The following is a 6865-nucleotide window of genomic DNA, read 5'->3' on the forward strand; positions in this document are numbered from 1 at the left end:
GACATCAATTGAGTAATCGATTTTGTGATTCACATAACCAACCACTTACTGAATCAATCGATTAGCAAATCGATTGTGAAAAAGTTTTTTATCAGGAATGAGTTATGTGATCAACCAAATCGATTGGACAATCAATTGAATTAAGTTTCTTAAAATGCAAGTTTGTGGCAATCGATTAGGTAATCGATTGAAAGATTGAACTGGTTAATCATTTATCAGAAACATGTTGCATAATCGATTGGCACATCGATTTCAACCAAAATAGCTGAGCTACTGTAACAAGCCAAGTTGATTGGCAAATCGATTGGATTAAAACAGTGGAGTCACTGTGACCAGTCAAGTTGATTGGCAAATTGATTGGGTTAAAACGTTGGAGTCACTGTGACCAGCCAAGTCGATTGGCAAATCGATTGCATTAAAATGTCTGAGTCACTGTGATCAGCCAAATCGATTTACAAATCGATTGAACTAAATGTTTGAGTTACAGGAAGAATTCAGCTCATTGCCAAATCGATTATGACAATGAATATACGTCGACTGAGCAATCGATTGTTTTGATCTCGTTGTTTGAATAAAACACCTATAATCGATTACTCAATCGATTCAGATATACTCTTAGTATCAGTTTCTGATTTATGCATTAAAAGAATCGATTGGCAAATCGATTCATTCTTATATTTTTCAAGATTCAAGAAAAACAAGAAACGCGATAATCGATTGGGCAATCGATTAAGCTGGTTTTAAACTTTTATAAAATCGATTGTCCTGATGTTTTTCTGAATATACATAAGCTGATTCAATCACATTTTCTAACAACCAATACACTACACTTGAAACAATTATTCATTACACGTTTTCACAATACAAAAACCAGGAAAAACACTTTGAAAGAAATAATTGTTACTACACACAAAATACTCATTTGGCAAATGCTTTTTGTGTGAAATTCATTTGTGATTGAGTCATCATCATTTGTCCTCTTTTATCTTTTCTGTAAAAACAATCTGTAAAGAAAGTTCTGGAAATCCAGTAGTGTAAACTGGTGACTATCTTTGTTGGTGAGTGTGTTCATCAAGAAGAAGTCTCATCTTGATCTCGTGAGGGTATTGGCGAGTAACTCTAGGGATAAGGTGGCATTGTAATAGAAGCGAGTGAGTTGGATAGATAGGCCATGTGTGAGCTGGACAATCTGTAAAACGTACTCAAGTCGATTCTATTGGAAAGGCTGAAATCTGGTTTAGATTTCAAGACTGGATGTAGGCTATCAAACAGATAGCCGAACCAGTATAAATCCTGGTGCACGATTTTTTATCTTTTCTCTTTATTTTGATATTGCTTGAATGCTTATTCTTGAATGTTTGTATTGGTGAATTTATGTCTTGATTAATATTTTGAATAAGCATTGTATATGTACTCTTATATTGATAATTCATGCAATTGTGAATCTTTGTTCCTAAATAAATTATGTAATCGATCATTGTTAATCTGATTAATAATCTTGTAAAATTAGTAAAGACATTTCTCATAATCTTTTTTAACAAATAGAGGCCATAATTTCCTACAATTATATGTATGGATATGGATATGGATATATATATATATATATATATATAGACATGTTGGGAGTAGGAGGATCAGAAGGATCAGGAGGAACGGGAACGGTGGGAATACGAGGAATATCCAAAACATCACGTGGTAAGAAAAAAGTTGTTAAACCATGTGTTGCTAATGACCCATCTCTTATGCTGATGCCGACGATTGGTACTAGTGGTGGAGCTATTCCTCTATATCTTGAGGTCCCTATAGAGCCTTATACCATAAACGAAATAATGGAACCTGGATGTGTTGATTGCTACAACCCCATTGTCATCATTCTAGAAGGAGATGGGTATGTAAACTATTTTAAATTATGATTGTTAAATATTTCATTATTGCATGTTACATTATTTTATTAATTCATTTTTATATTTAATTTGCATGTAAACTTTGACGATATCTTCCTTTTAAACCATCTGCGAAGGCAATTGCTGAAGTCATACAAGAGAAATATAAAAAACCATGGTTGTCTTGGGGTGAGATCAAAGAGGATAAGACACCTCAATTTCGCGAAGTTGATCAATTTTTACATTGCTTCAAAGTAAGTGATTAGATTAATTTATTTAATTACTAATTATACATTTGATTGCTTAATTAAATTATAATTTTAATATTTTTTAAATTTAAACAAATAGCAGACTAAATGTACTTGGAAAAGAGAGCATGATGCTGCAGTTTTGGCTTTTTTTGACCATCGCTTTTCCAATCGTCTGTCATCTATGTTGGCGTACGCACGTAATAAGGGCGATGAAAAACGCCAGAATTGGATTGGTGAAAATGTTTGGAGTGCGTTGTGGAGGAAATGGAACACATATGCTTACAAAACAGAAGAGAGAAAAAGCAAAGATTAATAGAGCATCTGAGAGGGGTACCAGTACTCATAAGGGAGGTTCCATGTCTGCAGGAGAAATTAAATATTATATGGTAATTACTATTTATAATATATATCTATTAATTTATATTCAATTAATAATCACATTTCACCAACTTATAAACTTGACATTAATTTAATATTTTAGGAAAAACAACTTGGAAGGGAGGTCACTCAGGCAGAGATACATCGCTATCTTCATGTTAATCCTGAAACAAATGAGTTTACTGATGAATTATCAAAAATGATTCAGGTAATTATTATATATTAATTAGTCCTCTAATAAATTATTATATATTAATTAACTATTTTAATTTTTTAATTTTTTTTATTTTTTATATAGGAACAACTTCAACAAGTCATGAAAGAATGGGATGATCATCAAGCTACTCTTCCTCCTGCTCAACTATCTGGTCCAGTGCAGCGGAAACAATATGAGACCGCAAATTTTATGAACATCAGTGGTGGCAAGTACAAAAGGCGTGTGCTGGGTGCCAGTAGTTTATCATCAACATTTGTGAAAGGTCCAATAGGCTATATTCAGACTGGGACGTCTTCTTCTTATGCTAGTACAGATCGATCTTATCGTCGGTCGATAGATAATGATCTTGACCAGTTAAAGGAGCAATGGGCAAGTGAGCAAGAAGAAAAGACACAACAGCTGATACAAGCAGCAATTGATAAATTGAATGAGGAATGGAAACAAAAGTTTCAAGAGCAGCATCAACAGTTTCAGCAACAACAACAATTTCAACAATAAAAATTTTCATTTCCTCCTGCTTTTCATCAACAGTTCCCGCCTCGGCCTTAAATCAATAACCACTATTCCAGCAGCAACAAAATTACTCTCAATACTCTCAGCAGCAGTAACCGCCTCCAAATTTCCAACAACAACACTAGAATCCTCCGAACTCTGTCTTCCAACAACAACAACAGCCAATGTTTCAGCAACAACAATATTTTCATAATTATCAGTATGTATCGTCATCTTCACATCAACTTCCTCAACCTCAACCGGATCAAACTACATACCGACCAACTATGCCAACAGCTGGCTTGATCAGACCAGATTTAAATCAACCTCAACCAGCTATGGCTCCTCCTTCGACTAGTCGTGGTGTAATTGAAGATGAAATCCAATTTCAAACCATGATGTCTCCTCCAACACAAATTAATAATACTTTTGAGGGACTTCTGTCGTCGGGTAACATTGCAGGAAATAATGATGGTGGGAGTGGAGCTGATCAGAGGAATTATTATGAGGATTGATGTATTTGAATAATTTCATAATTTTATTTTTGGTTTGTATGAACACATATTTGTCTTTTCCTAGTTAATTATTGTGTGTTTAATTATTGGTTTGTAAGACATTATTTATTAATTTTGGAATGTTTTATTTGGTTTGGTAGTGATTACTTTAATTATTATTAATATTATATTTTTATATATAATAGTTATTTTAACTTTTAAATTTAATTTTTATTTAAATTTAATTTTAATTTTAATTTAATTTTAATTTCAATTAATCTTTTATTATAATTATAATTTAAATATTATATTTTAAATTTAATTTAAATGATAATTAAATTGTAATATTATATTTTTAATTTAAATGATAATTAAAGTGTAATATTATATTTTTAATTTAAATTTTTAATTTATATTGATATTAGTTTATTATATATAACATATTAAATTTAAATTTAAATATTATATTTTTAATTTAAATTTAATTATAATATTGTAATTTTAATTTTAAATTTATATTCATATTAATTTATTATATATAATATTATTTTTTAGTATTAATTTCGAATTTAAAAATTAAATTTTTAATAAAGTTAATATTTTGTGGCGGCCTAAGCCCTCACAAAATACTTATTTTTTAATCAAGAACATCCTTTGTGGCGGTCTAAACCCTCACAAAGGGAAGCATTTGTGGTGGCCTGGGCCCCCACAAAAACTTAACTTTTTAAAATCAGCTTATCATTTGTGGCGGCCTAAGCTCTCACAAAGTGAGACATTTGTGGCGGCCTATGCCCTCACAAAAGCAGGCGTTTGTGATGGCCTTTGCCCTCATAAAGGACAACGAAATTTTCACACTTTGTGGCCGTTTTGGCCGCCACAAAGGTTTGTGACTACCTTATTTATGGCTGCATAAGGCCGCCACAAATGGCTACTTTGTGGCTGTTTTTTCCCATTTGTGAGGGCTTTTGGCCCTCACAAAATCCATGTTTTCTTGTTGTGAATATATTTGACTTCAAAGACTATGAATTAAAAGATATGACCAAGATTTGAAGAAGATTTGATCAAGATTTATCTACAACAAAATATGAACAGATTTACAAACGCGATTTGAACAAAATATGAACATAATCGATCTGAAGAATTTAAAATCTCAATATAAATAATATAGGAACAAAATCAATCTAAAGAATTTACAAACCCAATATGAACAAAATAAAATTTAGAATTAAACGAGGACTAAAATTTTAACTATAAATAGATACTCAAACTGAAGAAGAAAATCATCGAAAAGCAGAAAAGAATAATCTTAGAGTTCAAAGAGAGAAACATTTGTTCGAATCATAAATATTTTCTAAGTTTTTTTTTAGAGTGTGAAAGTATAATTATTATTATCAGCTTTGTTAGAAACAAACATTTAAAGTTTCAATCTTTTGCATGTAACCCAATTGTGGTTTAGTTCTTTCTTCAATATGTAGTTATTAGGAGAAAATTTGGCTTGTAGGGTCAAGGTGGTTAGTTTCTCAAAAGTATGGGGTTGTCAGGCTGTTTTGGAATACTAGCTTGGAGGGTCAGCTGGTTTGTAATTCAAGGTATTTGAATTAGTGGATTAAAGTCTTCTGAATGAGGAGACTAGATGTAACATATTTAGTGATGAACTAAGATAAATCTATGTGTCAAATTATTTATGCTTTCAATGTTTGCTGCCTCTAAATCCTATTACTTCTATTCCAAGTAAGTCACTAGAATTAAACTAGTTTTTTTTATTTATTTATAAATTATCAAAAATTTATCAACTTTGCCAAACACAACTCATCCCCTTCTCGTATTTGTACCTTCAATCATGGTACATGGACAATGAATGTTTCTGATATATGACAGAAGAAAAGTCTATGTTCCAAGAACTAATACTCTTAATGATAAAATTATTTCAAAACCTTTATAAGAAACCATTTGCAACTCAGTTAAATATGAAGTAGCTTTTGAGACTTTGTTGCAAACATCATAGAAAAAAGCAATTTTGCATCTATGATCTATGGTGTTAGCAGAAATAATAAGAGATGAATTGATTTTAAAGAAACAATTAAACCTAGGTTTAATCCTTGTGATGAGATGTGTACCGTCTACTTTAAGAAAGGTCACAATAAAATGTCTTATCCTATGCTAAAAACAACCTTTTAGACCTAAAAAACCAGGATATCCAACCAAATTTAGGTTCCAAATGACAAAATTATTATCTTATTTCGCAGTAAAGTTAAAACAACATGACACATGGACAGTGGATATTCATGACACAAGATGACAAAAAAACTTATGTCCCAAGAACTGGTCCTGTGTAAAAAGGATTGATCAACATAGTAGATATCAGAAGAATGAGGTATGTCAGAAGAACCATCGCTACTGAATGAATCAGAACTGTTAGAGAAACCAGATACATCAGCCGAACCAGAATTGTCAGACAGACAATCAGTCATTATTTTTAGAGTAAATCGTTTAACTTATTTCTTTCAATTTAAGTTTCATTTTGAATAAATGGGTTTTCGATTAAATAAGATGTTTAGACTTTCATTTTAATGATTAACCTCTACACCTTATTTGAGATGGAAATGTTCAGTGTTTTGGATAATATGTCCAAAAACATAGTAGAGTTTCTTATGGAAACTCAAAATCTACTTGAAGCTTCCATCTCAAATCTACTTGAAGTTGCTTATGGATTTAAGAATGTAATTCTTATCATTAGTCATATCCTTCGTCATCTCACGTTAATTTTCACTACGCCAAAAATGACATTTAACAGCGCCCATTTTACAGCGCTTGCTAAACACAAGCGCTGTTGTAATTATAATTTAAAAATAACGGAACCTTTTACAGCGCTTTTGGTGACAAGCGCTGTAAAACAAGCGCTGTAGTAGGTCATATAACATTTGTGCATCACGTTATAAGGCTTTTACAGCGCTTATCAAAAAAGCGCTATAAAAGGAAGCGCTTTCGCGTATCAGTTACAGCGCTTTTTTCACAAGCTGCTGTAAACACATGCGCTTCCAAATATTTGAACTACCTAATACAGCGCTTTCGTCACAAGCGCTGTAAAATACATGCGCTTTCATTGAATTTAACTACCTATTACAGCGCTTGTTTCACAAGCGCTGTAAA

The sequence above is a fragment of the Cicer arietinum genome, chromosome 5 (assembly GCF_000331145.2).
Source record: "Cicer arietinum cultivar CDC Frontier isolate Library 1 chromosome 5, Cicar.CDCFrontier_v2.0, whole genome shotgun sequence".
NCBI lineage: Eukaryota > Viridiplantae > Streptophyta > Magnoliopsida > Fabales > Fabaceae > Cicer > Cicer arietinum.